The sequence below is a fragment of the Cnephaeus nilssonii genome (genome assembly GCF_951640355.1).
Source record: "Cnephaeus nilssonii genome assembly, chromosome: 22".
NCBI classification, from domain to species: domain Eukaryota; kingdom Metazoa; phylum Chordata; class Mammalia; order Chiroptera; family Vespertilionidae; genus Cnephaeus; species Cnephaeus nilssonii.
Window position 1 is genome coordinate 26061733 of NC_137093.1, and position 18343 is coordinate 26080075.

The 18343-nt window shown below is 52.8% G+C and overlaps 1 protein-coding gene across 3 annotated transcripts in view; it reads left to right on the forward strand.

The window, feature by feature from the left end:
• OSBP2 (oxysterol binding protein 2) overlaps nt 1-18343 on the forward strand; it is a 63015-nt gene that overhangs the window by 28932 nt on the left and 15740 nt on the right. The window lies entirely within an intron of this gene.

Consider the following 18343-nt stretch of genomic DNA (forward strand, 5'->3'; position numbering starts at 1 on the left):
CCCCTGCCTGGACCAGAGCACACTGGCTCAGTCATTCATTCACAGCGACCACCTGAGCCTTGCTGCAGGTCAGGTTCAGGGCTGTGTATCAGTAATGCCAAAGTGAGTGTTGTGGGTTGTATTGTGTCCCCCCAAAAGACAGGTTGAAGTCCTAACCCCCACTACCTGTGAATGTAACTTTATTTGAAAATAGGGCTTTTGCAGATGTAATCAAGTTGAGGTCATGAGGGTGGTCCCTAATCCAATATGACTGGTGTCCTTCTAAGAAGAAGGAAATTTGGACTCAGACACACACAGAGGGGAAAGGTCATGTGAAGACACACAGGGGCAGGCACATGGAGATAGAGGCAGAGATGAGAGTTATGCTGCCATAAGCCAAAGACCGGCCGAGGCCACCAGAAGCTGGAAGAGGCAGGGAAGGGTCCTTCCCTACAGCCTTTGTGGGAGTGTGGCCCTACCAACACCTTGATTGTGGATTTCTAGCCTCCAGAACTGTGAGAGAAGGAATTTCTGTTGTCTGAAGCAGCCAGTTGTGGCAGCCCTAGGAACGACAGTCCCAGCCCTCACCTCAGGGTGCTGGCCATTTTCAGGGAGACAGACAAGATCCTTATGAGTCAGGTACTGCGGGTAGTAGCAGGAGATAGGCGAGGGTGTGATGGGCACCCTGAGGAAGGACCCTCTTCCAGGTAGCCTCCCATCCCCTCTCTGGGGTGGCATCTGTTAAGGCCCCCCTAGCGAGGGGAGGCCCGTGCCCGTGTCCAGATGACAGGAGCCAGCCAAGGGAAAGAAAGGCAGGTATCCCAGGCCAGGTGAACAAAGGCAGGGGAGGGGGGGCAGCAGTGGAGCCAAGGAGTAGGGGGTGAGGTGCTGCTGCGGTCCACAGGCTTAGCTCCGAGGGGCTGTGGTATGCCAAGGAGTTTGAACTTGAACTTGAACTTGCCGCCCCCACACCTGGTTGCAGCTGTGTCCATTCTTTGCAGGGCCCGTCACCATGGGCGGCTCTGCTCCTCCGCTTCATGGAGATTGTGCCACGGGTGCGCCAAATGATCCAGCCCCTCTCTGATTGCTGCCTGCCAGGTTGGTCTGTGTGCATTGATGTGGTGGCTTCTCTGATGTGACTTCTGGACCTTCCTGCCGCCAAACTCACCCATTACGCACCTCCCTTTATGCCTGACCCTCCACCGTTAGTTAGAGTCTTTTGTAGGGTCCCACAGGCTTCAACATAAACAGGAGTTGATTCTGGCACTTGTTTCCCATTGTAATTTGTTGCAAGATTACTTTGGTTAAGAAACACAAGACTGTAAAATATTTAAATTATTCTAAAATACATAACATAAAATTTAGTCGTTTTTCATCACCTCCTTCCACTCACTCCCTTCCCAAGAGGTATACACCATTTGTTAACAGTGATGCTTTTCCAGATCTCTCCCCATATATTTACAAAGCCACACACACACACACACACACACACACACACAACTTACACATATATAAATGAAATCAAATCATGCATATTGATTGATAAGCCTGCTTTTTCCCTTACCAATATATTTGGAGATCTTTACATGTCAATATAAATAGATCTCTCATTTTAAAAATAACTCCATAGAATTCTGTAGTGCATCATAATTTAATCGTTTCCCTCTTGATGGACAGTGAGGTTCTTTACATTTTATTATTATTCCAGAGTGTGCTCTAGGGAGCCTTCCTGTACATGCCTCTCTGTGCATGTGGGTAAGTTTCCCCATAGCACAGACTGGTGGGCATGGAATTGCCAGGTTACAAGGGCATGCCCATGACAAATATCAACAGACACTATCAAATTGTCAGCGACAAAGAATGCATACACTTATATTTCCCCAAAGTGTGGATTGTCAGTAGAGGCTACCCCATCATTCTCTTTACTCTTTGTTACTCTGATGGGTGAATTAAAAGGCATTTCCTTGCTCTGTTTTCCATTTCCCTTATTACCCTTATACTTTTATCTGTTTGTTGACCCGGCAGCTTTGTCACTCATGTATTCACATCCATTGCCATTTTACTGTTTAGATGTTTGTGTTTTTTATGCTGAGTTGTAGGAACTCGTTCTGAGTTCTGGTTATTTTCCCTGTCAGTTATATATTTTGCAAGTATTTTCCCTTTGTTGCTCATTTTTCACTCTGTTTATGGTGGCTGTGGTGCTATGGAGTTTCTAAACGTTTATGTTGTAAGATCCATCAATCAGAGGCTTATTTTTCAGTAGAAGGAAAAAAAATGGAGCTTGGAGGTTTAAAATGTTGCATTCTTGACCCCCCTCTCTGGACTGTTCTTGCTCTTTGACTTCGAACAAAACCCCTTTATTTCACTGAATTTCAATTTTGCCAGCTACATCAGTCCATCCTGCCCAGCCTCACCCCCAGCTCCACAGGGATCCTGGGAGAGGCTTTGACAAAGCCTAGCCATTCTGAACTTCTCAGTTAAATGAATTTATTGACGGACATTGAGATCCACTCTTCCAGCACGGGTCTTGGCTGGGGCAGTGTGTTCGGGCATCAGTGCCCTGTCTCAGAGGTGGTTCACTTTTCCTAGGTGTTTTCTGAGTGCCTGCCTGTGCTGGGGTGTCACCTCATGGCTAGCAAAGGGAAGTGTATCAGTTTGTTTGAGCTGCCATACAAAACACCACAGACTGTCTTTAACAACCGAAATGGTTTTTCTCACAGTTCCGGAGTCCAGAAGTTCATGATCAAGTTATCAGCAGGTTTGGTTTCTTCTGAGGCCTCTCCTCAGGGCTTGTTTGGTGGCTGCCTTCTCATTGTCATGGTCTTTGTCTAATCTCCTCTTCTTATAGGACATCAGTCATATGGGATTAGGACCTACCTGTATGACCTCATTTTACCTTAATCACCTCTTTAAAGGCCCGATCTCCAAATACATCCACATTCTGAGGTACTGCAGGTTTGTACTTCAACATATGAATTTGGGGGGCACAGTTCAGCGCCTGACAGGGAGCTAGTACGGCATCTGGATGAGCATCAAGGAGGAGAATCCTGCACTTGCTTCAAGTCACACAGTGAGTGGGTTGCAGATCCAAACTCAGGCCCATGTATTTGACCCCCAGTCCCAGCCCCCCACCGCACCCCCATCCCCAGGCAGCCTGACTGATGTTATGACTGTTTTGGTTCCACTGCCCCTGACTTCCTGCTCGCTGATCACCTGCCTGTGTCCCTGCCATCCTGTGGCCCCAAAACTGACGCTCCTTAAACAGGGCACCTACTCCCCTGACTCCCCTGCACCTCCTTTGTCCCCCTGGGAAAGGGTTTCAAATAATAATTCAGTTGATTAATGCAGCTTGTTACCGGTTGTTGTTTTGTGGGAAAGATTGCACATAAGATAAAGAACACTTGGAATGCAAGAAATTCCCCAGTAATCTCACACCTTTACAAAACTGTTTTTAATTTTTGCACGTTACCTCCCCTTCCCCTCTCTGCACATACATTTGTATCTCCCATTTTTGGCATCATATTAAACATGGCACTTGATGCTCTGCCTTTTTTACTGCATATTCTTGCTGACAGTTTCCTGTGTTTATAATGATCATTTTAATGTCTGTATAAAAGTTCATTGGGTTGATGTATTTTCATGACTTGATGCATCCTCCAGTTGTTGAGCATTCGAGTCTCCCATTTATGCTATTATAGATAATGAGGCAGTGAATGTCTTTGTACGGAAAGCTTTTTGCTTCTCTTGAATTATTTTGAGGAAAAATTCCCAGGAGTTGGGTTATTGGGTTAAGGGCAGCAGCAGCCTCATGGTACCTTGATGCGCTATAACATCTGTTTATGGAATTAGCATACCGCTATTCCATGCCACCAACCAGGGGTGGCCATGCCAGCTTCACTGCACTGTCACTGGCATCGGGTGGTAATACATTGTTGACCATTTTAATATACTTAAAAGGGGACCTACCTCAAGGCTGCTTTAATTTGTGCTACTTTAATAACCAACAAAGAAGGAGAAACATTCTACAGTAGATTTGCATTTTCATTTCCTTTTATTGTCACTTACTTAAAAAAAAAAAGAATACTTGAAGTCTAGACAAATGGATAGTAATCCCTTGGGGATCCCAGCTCTTTGATTGTCTTGAGGAGTTTGTTGGTGAAGGTAATAGATTTCAAGCAAAGGAAGGGCCTTTTGGTCAGCAACAGACATGAGTTACTGGTGGTTGTTTTGTGGGAAAGATTGGGGCCAGCGGGCCTGCCAATGCTGGGGGCAGATGGGCTGAGAAGAGGCCAGAATCCTCAGATCTGCCTGGAAGGACCCGACACCAGTCCTTTGCGGGGGACTCCAGGCGCCCTGGTCCTCAGGCAGGACACCCCTCCAAGCACATGTGCAGGGGTGCAGTGCAGCCCCTGGCTCGTTGCAGGGCGAAGCCTGCAGCCTCAGCTCCAGAGAAGTGGCCACCTCTCCAACCGCCCCTAGCCGCCGAGGCACATCTGGGCAGAGGCAGGCCTAGGCATCATCCCTAGAGAAATGTCTCATTTTTGCCTTTTTTCACGCTCACTTGAATGGTGCCCTGTCCCCCATTCCATTTTTCTGATCTAAAATAATGATAAATTGCTATTTTTTACCCTCAAATGTTTATTTTAATTGCCTAGCAACACATTACCATAAATTGCTCTCAGATTAATTCTTTGGCTTTGGTGCAGAGTCATTTATTAATAACGATGGCACTCAGCATCTATGTATGGCTTTCCTTAGAACACTGCTATTTTGAAGAGCTTCATTCTTAAGATATCCCCAGAGGAGGAACCAGAGGCCTTTAGTTCCCACAGTGGTGGAGGGCTGTGACCAACTCAGGTCAGGAAGCCACCATCAGATCTCGGCCCTGTAGGACTCCCAGCTTGTGCTCACCTCTTGTGGTCCAGTCAAGGTCCGCTGGTCAAGGGCCGTGGTGCCGAGCAGAAGGGGCTGTGTGGTGTTGTGCACAAGAGGGGTCAGGAGGGGAGCAGTGATGGAAGGCTTGGGAATACAAGAAGGTGGTGTGGTGTGTACTCTGGGCCAAATGGGGCTTCTGATGAGTAACTAAGTTGCTTTCATCATCGATTCATTAATCAATTGATTGATTTGTTTATTCCCACGCTCATTCATTCAGTGTGCACCTACCATGTGCTGGCCACACTGGAGGCTGAGAATAGTGAAAAGACCACAATCCCTGCCATCAAGGAATTCACAGACTGGCCTGGGAGACAGGCAAGTGAATAGGAACCTACAGCAGGGCATGCTGGTCCTGGAAAAGAGAAAAGCCCAGGGCATTCTGGGAGCCCAGACTCGAGGAAATTCGCCTGTGATCCTGTTGTTTTAACATTTCCTTAGATGCATAGTTTTTACATAATTATAGTATATTGTGTGATTTGCCTTTTTCCTCTCCGTATTTTGTTTTTAAGCACAGTTTCTTATTTCTGCAGCGCCATCACATACATAAGTTTAAATGGCTCTGTAATATTCATGAAGTTGATGACATAAGCATTCGCCTACTGTTAGACTCAGGTTGCGTCTAGATTTTTGCAACAAATGACCTTGGACACAGAGCCTTGTGCTCCCTTCCCGTTCTAAGGGGAGAGCTGTCAGGATATGCTGACCAGTTTGGAGGTGGGTCTAGGGGCCCAAAAGGTCAAAGATGACTCCAAGGTTTCTGTCTGGAGCAAGTAGGAGGATGGCACTACCGCTGGCTGACGGGGGGAGGCCTGTGGTAAGGGTGGGGGCATGTTGAGAGCTCAGGTTGGGAGAATTCGGGTTTTGATGCCTATCAGACATACCATGCAGAAGTCCTGCAAGCAGCTGGACAGGGGAGTTGTGCTCAGAGAGGTCTGGGCGGAGACAGACGTTTGTCCCCGGATGCCCGCAGCCCTGTGGTAGCAGTGCCAAGGGAGCCTGGTGCCCTGGGGACCCGCCTGTTGCCTTCCTCCGGGACAGTGGACAGGTAGCTGCAGGTGGCTGGACACAGGTGCACCGGCCACCGCAGCAGAATCAGGGGGGACCCCGATTTCCTGGAATCATCAGGGCCCCAGCCATCTCTATTTCTCAGGGGCCCCTCGGCTCTCAAAGGCAACCTTCCCTTTGAAATAAAGCAACGCCAAGCCTGCTGCTGCAGGAAGGCGGCACCTTCGCTCGCATGTTCCCATGAGAATGTGACGTTTAAATGGGGAGCCCGCGCGGCGCCAGGGGTGCCCTGGGGTTCGCTCCGGGCGAGCAGAGGCCGTGCTCTCGGGGGAGGAGCAGGGGGCGGCCTTAACGGCTGCGCTCCACTCGGCTCCGGCGGCACCGACGGGGTTAACGGGCTCGTGCACCGGGTGGCGGGCGGGCGGCAGTGGTGCATTGTGGTAACGCGGCGTTGGGACCCACAAGCGCCCGCCGCCTCCGCCGGGCGGCCCACCGAGCTGTCCGTGCGTCCGCACGAGCCCCTGGGGCCCAGAGTCATGTAGCGCCCGGCTGCTCGGAGGCCGCCCCGCCGCGGGGATGAAGGGACGCGGCTGCTGGGAGACGGCCTCCGTACGCTCCTTCTGCAGCTCCGGCTGCCTGAATAAATTTAAGAAGGGTTAGTGTGGCCCCGCTTCCGCCCGGAGGCCCGGCTCCCCGCGCCCGCACTCCCTCCCGGCGTGGCACCGGCTGCATGATCAATCCACGCAAGCCTCTGATGTCACTCCCTCGCGGTGTGGGGAGCCTCGAGGAACCCCCGTCCCGGTACCCCGCCGGCGTGCGCTCGGATTCGCTTTCCGCGTGGGGCATTTTGGAGCGGGGGCTGCAGCTAGAGACGCGTTGGTCTGATTAACCTCTGTAAAAAGGAACCGAAATATAATCCAGAGCTTTCCGAAAGGAAGGGGGAAGCCGCGGTCCGTGTTTAATCCACCCACCTAACCCGCCTTCCCGAGTGTGCGCGGGGCCGCATGCTCTGGAGCATGGGCAGAATTGCTGCTTGGCCCACAATGGCTTCTTGGCCCTGGGGCTACCTGAGGTGTCAGCTGTGCTCAGTTCATGGCCCACCCCGCTCCCCTGTGCCCTTTGAGCAAGCTGCGACAGATCAGGAGTCGCTGTAAGTGGCCTCCTGGGTTTGGTTTGAACAATGGCCAGCCCTGAGGATGCTGCCCCCAGGGATAGTGGTCCTGAATGACAGCAGCAGGGGGTGCAGGCACCATTGGCTGAGAGCCCCTTGCCAGCACTTGGGGGTGGGCGTTTAGCTGTTTAAGATTAAAGCAAATTTATAAAGCTCTGGCTTGAAATTCCTGATGCTTGAAACCTCCATTACTGGAGATTTTGCATGAGTGAAAGTTGCTATGTTTACCGTAATGAGTGTTTATATTATGATTGAAAAATATGGGGGGAAAGTTAGGATTCTTTGACCTTGTAGACCTATCAGTCATAGAGGCAGTTACTTTCACTTACCTCTAATTTATTAGAAACAGTTCCTTTTAGACATTAACACTCTTGATCTTAATAAACCTTGTAACTAACTTTGCCTGCTGACTGGTGATGCTCATGGCTTCATAAGGCCCTGGCCCAGTGCAAGTATCTTTGAAGTTGCAGACTCCAAGCCTCAGCCCTGGAGTCAAGCTTAACCATTTTAGGAGAATTAACCAAATTCTTCTGAAAAAAACCAAAAACACCTCCACACATCTGAAGTCTCAGGGCATTTGTAATTGTAAGCCCTGGGAATTTATCTCATGGGAAGCTGGCACTATGGCTCTGTCTTAAGAACCCTTGGTCTGGCTCAGTTGGTTGAGTGTTCTCTGGTGCACCCAGAGGTCCTAGTGGGTTCAGGTCAGAGCACGTGCCTGGGTTGCAGGCTCCATCCCCAGTAGGGGCGTGTGGGAGGCAGAAAATCGATATTTATGTGTCTCTTTCTCTCCCCCCACCTCTCTAAAATGAAAAAAAAAAATCCTTTAAAGAAACTTGCAAAGTATGATTGGTCTTAACTACCAGTTTTCATTTTGGATATAATGTCATTTCTAATGCAGTTATGTTCTTTATGCAAAGTTTAAATGATGTTCCTATTGTTCACTTAAGGTGGATTTATTCTGAGGGTGATGGTTGGAGTTAGAAGGAAAAAAAAAGTATGCGTTATCAGTTAGGTGTTATATTGCTTTTCTTCAGTGGCCTGCCTGGTGATTTTCTTGGTTGTCATTCTCTAGATTTGCTGCTACAAGGGGCCTGGTATCTATTTGCTTTCTGCCTGGTTGTGGGAGGATGCTCATCTTGGTCAGTTGTGACCAAAGCAGTTGCACCTTAAGAGTGGTGGCAGGGTAACCAGTTTGATTGCCAGACTCTCCTGGCCAGGCCTTCCTTCCTACCCCTCCCGTCACTGTCCCACTCTGCACAGTAGGTCTGGGGCTGAGGGATTCGAGGAGGTGGGTAGGGTGCTTAGAGCAGGGCCTGGAGCAGAGCTTGCCATCTGGCAGGAGGCCCGGGAGCAGTGCATTGGTCAGTAGCAGCGAGGACTCGTCTTAGTATCAGAGGCCCCAGGGGCAAACCACAGTGTCTCCCGTGGGCGCCCTGTGCGAAGGTGGCCTAGGAGGCCAGATGGAGTTTTCAGGAGAAACTGGAAATCGCTCAGTTTTTAAATGTTGGCCAAAATACATTTTTAAAAAAATATACTTTATTGATTTTTTACAGAGAGGAAAGGAGAGGAATAGAGAGTCAGAAACATCGATGAGAGAGAAACATCGATCAGCTGCCTCCTGCACACCCCCCACTGGGGATGTGCCCGCAACCAAGGTACATGCCCTTGACCGGAATCGAACCTGGGACCCTTCATTCCGCAGGCCAACGCTCTATCCACTGAGCCAAACCGGCCAGGGCCTAAAATACATTTTCTAAACACTCAGGCAGGACAGTGCCTATGATCCTTGCCAGCTAAAGAGAGAGGAGTGAGAGAGGAAGAGGTGGGGGCTGGGGGAGGCTTGGATAGCTGTCAGCTATGGGAGGTGGGCGCCTCCTGGCCCCTCACCCAGTGGGTATGGCAGGCATGAGGGTGGGGCCCACTCCCCAGCATGCAAATGGGGTGAGACTGGCCTCCTCTGTGGCCTCTTCAGACACATTGAAAGGTATTGAAATGAGAGGTCACTCCGACAAATTTCTCCTGAGAACAGGGTCCCAGGGAAATTGTATCTCATCCCTGAGCCTTCTCTGAGCAGGTTGAGGGGAGCTGGGCTTGCAGCCTGCCCTGGGGGTTGGGGACCATTTCAGTGGCAGGAGAGCAACAGGGCTTACCAAGGATCATCACGTGGGCTGTTACTCTGGGGGTCCCTCAGCCTCGCTGGGCATCAGGAGACCGGAGTTCTTGTCCTGTGTGGCCATGCGCAAATCCCTGCCCCTCTGTGAGCTCAGTTGTCCCCAACCCCATAACTGAGGGGAGGAGTGGGTTGAGAAGGACTGGCCTCCACCCTGCTCTCGGACCTGGGCACATGGAAGGAGCCTGGGGACAGGTCTGTTGATAGCAGGCTGCTGCTCGGTGGGCAGTGGTATATTCAGATTGCTTCTCCACCACTTGCCTGACCTTCAGATGGCTTCTTGCTTTTTTGAGTCAATTTCCTCATCTAACAGGCAGTATTAAGCCTACTTTCCTGGCTGAGAGGTTGAAATGAGATAATATGTGTATCTATGCCTACTAATTAATCAGTCTCAGTCTCTCTCTCTCTCTCTCTCTCTCTCTCTCTCTCTCTCTCTCTCTCTCTCTGCTTCAAGCAGGGCCAGGTGCCACAAATGGAGAAATGATTGAGGGTCTCTTGTAAGCTCTGAATGCAGCCCTTGGCAGCTCGGTCCTTTGCCTGTGTGTGTGTGTGTACATGCACGTACACACAGATGTGTACAGGAACTCTGCATCTTTTCTGGTCAGAATGCAAAACTCTGAAATTGCAGAAAATAGGGACCCCTCACTCTGGCCTTACCAGAGGTCAGGGCCAGGTGGCCTTGGGCAGCCCTGCTAAGGTCAGCACCCAGCTGGGTGTTGGAGGATGAGTCGGCAGGTGGAGGATGGGGACAGACAGGTGCTCAGCTGGGTTTGAGTGAGGTGTCAGGTGAGAGGTGAGTGGACCCCAGTGGTGGGTTGGATCATGAAGGACAGGTGGGCAGGAAGGGCTGGAGCTCGGCCAGCTCTGGAGGTGGTGTGTGGCTTATGGAAAGGAGGCTTCAGGGTAGCGCCTACCTCGTGTCTGTCCTTCCTGTGCCCAGGGAGCGGAAGGACATCTGGCCTCATGAGCATCCACTGTTACTTGGTGTGATACACGGAAGTAGGACATGCTCTTATAGACACGTCACCTGGGGGAGCCATTGTCTGCTTACCTGTAGGATTCCACAGGTAAGAATTCTACCTGGTGAAGTGACCTGATGGCAGTGATGTATAAAAGCCCCTGCCTCTTCCTGGCACATGGTAGCTGCACATTAATGTTACTGTTTTGTGGATCTCTCCCACTGTGCTTATGTGCATACAGATTTCACAAGCAGATACCTGCGGGGAGCCATGTTTACTGCTGTAGTTTTCACACAGGCTGAGGAGGACGGTTTCAGTGAGCCAGCTTGCCAGGGCAACCTCGGGACCTTGTGCATGATACAGTCTAGACTTCAGAGCCAAGTGAGACCTGGGGTGATGCGGGAGAGGCCATTCTAGCACCCCCATCCAGAGGAGCCAGGCTGCCTTGGAGCATGAAATAAGAGGGAAATGGGAAGCCCTTGGTACACATAAGGGGGCTTTATCAGTGGCAGCAAGTAAACTGATTATGAGCCAGGCCATTCTACAGATGGGGAACAGGCCAGAGGAAAAGAGGTGCCTTTCCTAAGATCACTCAGGCAGAAGTAGGACCAGAGCCTGCACGCTCTGCCAGCACTGACCACGTGACGATAATAGAATGGAGGGTCACTCTGTGCTAAGAACTGTCCCAGCAGCTGTGAGGGGCACACAGTACCCACAGCCAGGTGACAGGAACCCACACCAGTGAGCAGATGAAGGGGCTCACCCCTGGCTGGCCAAACTCAGAGCCCAGGAGGTGCTGGTCATGCCCTGCAGAGAGGAGAATGTACACACGGCCTGGGGTGCGCAGGAGTCCCTGAGCTCTGAGGAAAGGCGCTGCCAGGGCGGAGAGTGGGGGTGGACTGACAGGCTTGTTCTAGCTGCGTCTTCCTCTTACCTCGTCAGGGAGGGTCATGCAGCACGCAGCACTGCCCTCTGTGGACGTGAGTCATTCCCCTGACACCTGGTTTCCTGTGAAGTGCCCGTCAGCTCAGACGGCACAGCATCTGATCAAGTAGATGAGCAGCCTGAATAAAGATGGAGCTCTGGGCCTCAGGCTGCCAGAGAGAAGTGTCCTTTTATGTCCTGCTCCCCTCTGACGTGTGTGTGGAACAGTGACGCACAGCTTCAGAAATAGTAGCTGCTCAGGCTGGGCGGGGCGGTGAGGCGGAATGAGGCCACAATCTCGGGGAGCCCAACTCCACCTGGGCAGTGCCCTTGGGCAGTCCTCCGTGGCCTGGCAGGCCCAGCGTCCTTCTGGCTGGAGGTGGGAGCTGGTTAGAGGACAGGTGATTTTTCCTGGAGGCTAGAACAGGCCCAGCCCCCGGCTGCCCCTCTGCCCACGACATGATTACATCAGAAGCAGAGCAGTTTGTATGGGGCATGACCGTGAGATTATTAACAGTTTGGAACACCACATGATCTCACTCATTTATGGATAATAAAGAACATTCTAACCTGGTGAACAAAAAGATAGATACAGAGGCAGAGAAGCATAGAACAGACTGTCAAATTACAGCGGGAAGGCTGGTGAGTGTTGGGGGGTGGGTAAGAGACCAACCGAAGGACTTGTATGCATACATATAAGCATAACCAATGGACACAAGACACTGGGGGGCGGGGTAGTGGTGAGGGCATGTGCCGGGGGGTAGGGGAGGACTATTTGTAATACTTTAAACAATAAAAAATAAATAAAACAATTTGGCAGCTGCTCATCTGCCTGAAGAAATTCCCTCCCAACCCCCTTCTCACCTCCCCCCAACACATACCCACGCCCACATACACTTTGTTCTTGGCCAAACCCCCGGGACATTATTTTAAGGGTTATTTTCTGTTAAGGCAACAATTCCAGATGTTCCTGGGGTTTCCATAACTCCATTACCCCTCATGTCACTGTTTTAAGGTCTCTATTTTCAGTAGTTTTCCTTTATGTGAGCATCCTTTTTACATCATTGGGATACACACATCATTGCCATTTCACACGACTTGACATTTTAAGCACTTTCCCACATTGTCGCAGGCTTGGCATGTGTCCGTTGGATCGCTGTGGGGATGCCTTTTCCTTCTGTTGGATATTGGTTCTTCCCAGATTGTCAGAGCCAAACTGGTTGCTGCCCGAGCACTGCTGGCAAGTAAGTTTCCTGTGGTGTTTCTTTGTGGGACAAATTCCCAAGAGTGTGATCACTGAGTCCAGGATGGGACTTCGTCTCTGTGGTACCCACTGCCCTTTGGCCCAATGTTCCGGTCCATGACGCTCTAGGGGCTGGGGGTGCACACCTCCCCTGCGTGAGACTTCCGTCATCCTGAGAGTGTTCTTTGACCCGCACAAAGCTATGCCCCGTTAGTGTTCTCACTTGCACCTGACTAACCAAAAAGCATGGATTTCCCCCACAAGTTTGGTTATTATTTGTGTTTACCCTCCCGTGGCCCATCAGCTGTGTCTTCTTTGCCCTCGTGCGGAAACCCACAGGGAGCATTGTAATGCTGTTGGTCTGTGTCGGAAATGGCTGGAGCCTTCAGCAGGGACCCTGTTTATTCCTGGCGATAATGGTCTCACTGTAGGCTAGGCACTGTGATAAGCACTTTACAGATGTGTTAACCCATTTTGCAGATGAAAAACTGAAGGTTTAGTAACTATGCTGGGTCACAGGGGTGATGAATAGCAAAGTGGGACTTCCAGGTCTGCTTGACTCATAAAAGGGGAGAGCGTCTCTCACTTGGTTAAAGGAAAGGGCCCGCTTTAGCCCCTTGTTTCTCTGAGACCGAATCTGCCTGTCTGCTTACATGGAGCAGAGAATGAGGTTCCACCTCAGCTGGGACTGGGGTCTCCTCCTTGCCCTTCCCACAGAGCTCTGCCCGGGGCCGGGGGCCCGCCCACCTCTCTGCAGACTGAAGAGGCGGGAGAGCAACCAGAGGGTTGACAGGGTGAGGGCGATTCCTTTCGGGGACTGTGTGGCCAAGGTCTGGCTGAGGCGGGGCAGGTCGCAGGGCGATCGGGCTGTGATTCGCGTCCCTTTGGATTCCAGTATTAGCTCGAGTTAGGGGTGGCACAAGGACAGCCCTGAACTGAGTCTTCTCCGAACCCCAAAGCATCTGAATCCCCGCACTGCTCACACCTGCACAGGGCCTCGCAGTGACAAAACGGTGTCATCCGCTCATTCTACAGGTTTTAGTTAGCGCCTCCTGCATGCCCGGCCGGGGGTGGGGGGTCAGCCAGGCAGATGCAGCCCTTGCTCCCCCCTGGGTGGTGGGAGCCCTCTCCCCACCTCGGGCCCCGCCTCTGCTCACTCCGTCATTGATGCCAAGAGGCAGTGCACGTGGAAAGTTCTTTAGTGTGATCACGCCCGCAGGCATCAGATGGTTTCCAAGGATAAGCAGCGTGGCTGTCTTCAGGCCAGGAAAATGTGAGCGAGTCGTTTCCAGTGGCCTGCTCACAGGTGACGCCGTCGGGGCAGATCAGGGGTTCTCGTGGACGGGTCGCCAGACCGCCTGTGGCCTGGAGACAGGTGTCTGTGCTGCGCAGAAACCACTCACGGGGGGGGGGGCTCCTTGTGCAGTAGAGATCCTCTCGCTGGTTGGGGATTGCTGGGCCCCACACAGTCCGCCGAGTGATCGGGTCCCAGTGGTGCCTGGTGACATGGGAGGAGTGCGAGGTGTGGTCAGTGGTTCCTGAGGAGCTGTGCTGGGAGTTGGGCTGAGCGTGGCGCCTCCCTAAGCGCCAGCAAAGGCAGAAAGAAGCCCTCCTGCCACGTTCCCTCCACGGCCCCAACAGTCGGTGTCATGGGGAGGCCACAGCTCGTAACCCAGAGGGATGTGGAACAGCTGCTACAAGCAGCCGAGTCTCGGAGACTGGGGAAAGCTTATGGATATAGATGAGAGCAACACACTAAGCTGAACTGTGTTCACTGGACCAAGGCTGGTCTTCAACACAGAAACAAGGAAACTGTCTAATTCCCTGAACTGTCGGGAGAAGGAGAGGTTTTTTGTTTTTCTTACAGTTTGGTTGCCCAGCAGGCAGCGCAGGGCACTGGGGAGAGGGAGCCCGGGGCTGGATGTCAGCAGGTGAGAGAAAGGGGGGGGGGAGCACCAGTGCTCCAGCTCCCGCCCCTCCCATGCCCACTGAGTGCCCGCAGCCCAATCAGTTCACAGCGGGGAGCGGGTGCAGTATCCCGGCCTAAGTCCAGCTGCCATGAGGTCTGGCCCTCCTGCACCTGCCTTGGGTTGGCTAAGGAGCTGCCCACGACGTTCCTTGGGACCTTGGGGTAAGACTTAACCCTGGACAGCAACGGGGAGTGAGCCCAGAGGCCTTGGGGAGAGTCGGCACCCCGCAGTGCTTGACCTGGAGTGGGCACCCCCATTCACTAAAGGAGACCCCATGGAAACCCCAATGAAGGTGGAAGCTATAGGTGGGCTGGGCGTTCTGCGGGCTGGGGCGGCTGGGGGCAGTAGGTTATCTTCAGCATCACAGCAGATGCCAAACTGGAGCACGCGCCTCTATTTTTGGCTCCGTCTCTGCGCCAAGATTGGTTTCCCTGGCAGGAGGTGGGCCCTGCTTCCAGAGCCATTAGTCTTCCTGAGGATGCTGTGTGGCTGCGGGGTCACAGCCTCCTGTCGAGGAGGGAGGCACCTGGTTCTGTGGGTGTCCTCACAGCCTAGCATTGCTCACGCACTTTTCATCCGTCATGTGGCTTGCGGCTTTGACACTGTGCCCCGGCCTCTCTAGCCAGCCAAGGGTCCTGGTGAGTGTTCCACCACAGAGGATGCCCTATAGATTCGTGTTTGAGGGATGAGGTTTTTGCCCCTGCAGCTCTGGTAGAATGGAAGCCAGACCCAGTTTTTACGTTTAGGGTACCCATCCCTGAGGCTCCACCTTGTCCTGTTGATAGCTGCCCTGGTGAGGATGCAACCCCTGCGCCCCTCTTCTGGGGAAGTTGCCAGAGAATCCAATGTGGTCACAAGGGTGCCTGCTGCCCTCGACACCCCTGTGCTGGTCACCAGGGAGAGAGGAGGGGCGATGGGCCACCGAGGGTCATGAAGATCAAGATGACACTGGTATTCTGGCTTGTGTTTTCCATCTGCTTGCCAGGGTTTCACAATTTATTATTTATCATCATCTGATTTTCCACCAGATTAGATCCTAACATGCCTTCCAGCGTCCCCCAGTGGTGTCCATGTCCTTGTTACCGGGGCCTGTGACTATGTTATGTTATATGGCAAAGGGACCTTGAAGGTGTGATTAAGTTAAGGATCTCGAGATGGGGAGATTATCCAGGTGGGCCCCATATAATCACAAAGGTCCTTATAAGAGGGAGGCAGGCAGGTCAGAGTCAGAGAGATGGAAGATGCTACTCTGCTAGCTTTTAGGATGCAGGAAGGGGCCACAAGCCAAGAAATGCAGGCACCTCCCCGGGCAGTCTGGTGGCCCCTCCTGAGAGCTGCTGTGTGTGCTAAATCCTGGCCTTCGAGGGAGAGGGGCTCCTTTGTGCCTGGGAGTTGGCTTTGTCTGAAACCCAGATTTCAGCTGCTGCTATTCTTGTATTAACATAGTTGCAAAATTTCTGTAGGATTTTACCTCTGGCAATAGCTCAGTGTCTGCTGTGTTGCAGTTCTTTGTTCCTCTCAGATGTTCATTGTCGCTGAATTTTATTCCCAGTGGGAAGTGGGAACAGAGAGTATATTTGGAGTGATAAAAGCTCTAGAATCCCCAAGGCCATAAGCTTGGGAACTGCAGGCCTTAGCAACTTCATACAAGCGTGTTCCTTGCTTTGCACTGAATCTGCCACCAAGGGAGTCCCCGTCAGAGGGGACAGTGGGCAGTGGAAGCTGAGGAGCTATTTCATGGCCCTTGTGGGCATCTGCAGGTTCACCCCTCAGAAAGCAAAGCTCATTCAGTGCCGTCCACTCTTTTCTCCAGTTTGAGGAAGGTCACACGAAGTAGTTCTGTTTGCATCTCTGAGTTTCATCTGTTTTGCCAGTGTGGGTTTGCTCCTTCTAAGGACCCCTGACCCCTAATTGAGCCTTGGGGACTCAGCATGGCCAGAGCTCACCATTTTGGAGGCAGAGTCCCCTTCACTGTCCAGCTCTGCTTCCTTCCCGGCGTGGGGGGTGTTCACACTGCCGTGTCAGTACGTGTCTGAACAGCCTGAGACACTGGGAACATGGGAGGCTGGGCTACATGTCCGCTTCTGAGTGACACCCACCCCCTCCTGGAGGACTGGCGGGTGGAGGGACTGTGTGGGAGTGAGGCCATCACGGCCATTCATCGCCTTGGAGCTGGTGGGTGCTGCCATCAACATGTCCTGGCTGGGTTTAGAGACCCTGTTCTCTCTGCCCCTGGCCGCCTGTGGCCACCCCGGCCCCAGCCCTGCCAGGCCTCTGACCTCTCTGTCCCTGCCATCTGCCCTCCATCTACTTGCCGCCACACACTCCCTTTTACCAAGGACGAAGGCCCAGGCTCCTTGGCTATCAAAGGCCCTCACCATCTCCACTCTCCAACCAGCTCCTCTGTGCTCCCCACTACTTCTCACATCCTTCCCAGATCCCGCTGTCCTGTGTGTGACTGGCTCCTCCGTGCATCCCACAGAAAACTGACGGCCTGGACAGACCTCCTGTGATGCGCCCAAGATCGGTCCTTCATTCAGTCACCCACTCACTCTGTCTCTTGCCCCACTTCCCTACCCTCTTCTGCCTCCCTCACTGTGTGTCTGGAGAGACTCTCACTGCTCATCCCCAGAGAACAGGCTATGCTGGTCTGTAATTGCTGACCAGGGTGTCTTCCCATCCCAACTCCAGTGACTTGGGAGCAGAACAAGCACATCCCATGTCCCTGGTGGCTAGACTTGAACTTGGAACCTGAGCGCGGCTTACTAGGGCATGCTGCTTAATAACAAGTTAAATAGACATGTGGTTCCCTCCCTCGCCCTCTCATGGGTTCTTGCTTGGAGCACAGGGGCTCACATTCAGGCAGCCAGCTTGCCCCGCTGGCCCTCCCAGTGTACAGTGGCGGCCATTCTGGTCGGTGAGTGGCCATTCTGGTTGTTAGATACTGAACCTGGAAAGGCGATAGGAAGGTGGCTTTATAGCTAAGAGCCCAAAGTCTGAATTCTAGATGCTCCAGAATTCCCTCACCTCGTGACCCTGGGCAATGTCAGTGACCCTTTCTGCCCCAGCCCTACCTCACTAGGCTGTCGTGTGCACTAAGAGAGGTAGTGCCCTTGCCCGGGCCTGGCACCCAGCAAGGCCAGATACACGTTAGCTGTCGGAGCCTTCCTAAGGCGACCCAGGGGGAGGCAAGGCCTTCCGCGCAGACTGACCTGGCAGATACCCTCCGCCCCCTTGTCGCAGGGCCTACCCTGGTGGCTGGTCCTCTGGGAACCTGCACTTTCTCACTTGCAGAACGGAAAGGACAGTCAAGGTCCGCCCACCACCGACCACTGCAAGGTGCCGCGTTCACATGAACAAAGCCCGTGGCCCAGCACCTGTGGTCTCCAACACGGGGTCACGCAGGGCTGTAGATGGGCTGGCTGGGGGAGAGGCTCCTGCCCCCGGCCCGAGGCTCCTTTTGGCCACCAGGGACAGGGTGTGCAGTGCATGCTGCCCCCACCCCTGCTCAACTGGGCCCCACGTCACTGGCTGGCTTGGCACTGCCACCTGCTCGGGGCATGCTCAGAGCAGTGACTCAACCGTGGCCACCCACACACATCCTGCCCACCATGGGAAGAAATCTATTCTTTCACAGTACGCACCTTTTAAAAATGGTTGTATCTGGGGTTACAGATTTCCTTCATCTAAAAAAGGTTTCTTGCTAAGGATTTCCGAAACGAGGCATTTCAGAAACCCCTGAGCAGTCACCGGCTCTGGCACCCACAGGCCCGTGTCAGCCTCCTGGTTGTCCCGTGCTCCGCATTAAAGCAGCAGCAGGGCCCAGACCACCTTCCCACTGGACCCCCTGGGGTCCCCCACAGCTGTGACCACTTGGCTGGCAGTGGGCCCAGACCTAGGGCACCCCAGACTCCCAGGAAAGGGTACTGGGCAGCTGTGCGGGAGCTGAGAGGAGGTGGTGGGGAGGTAAGCATGCACCTGGCA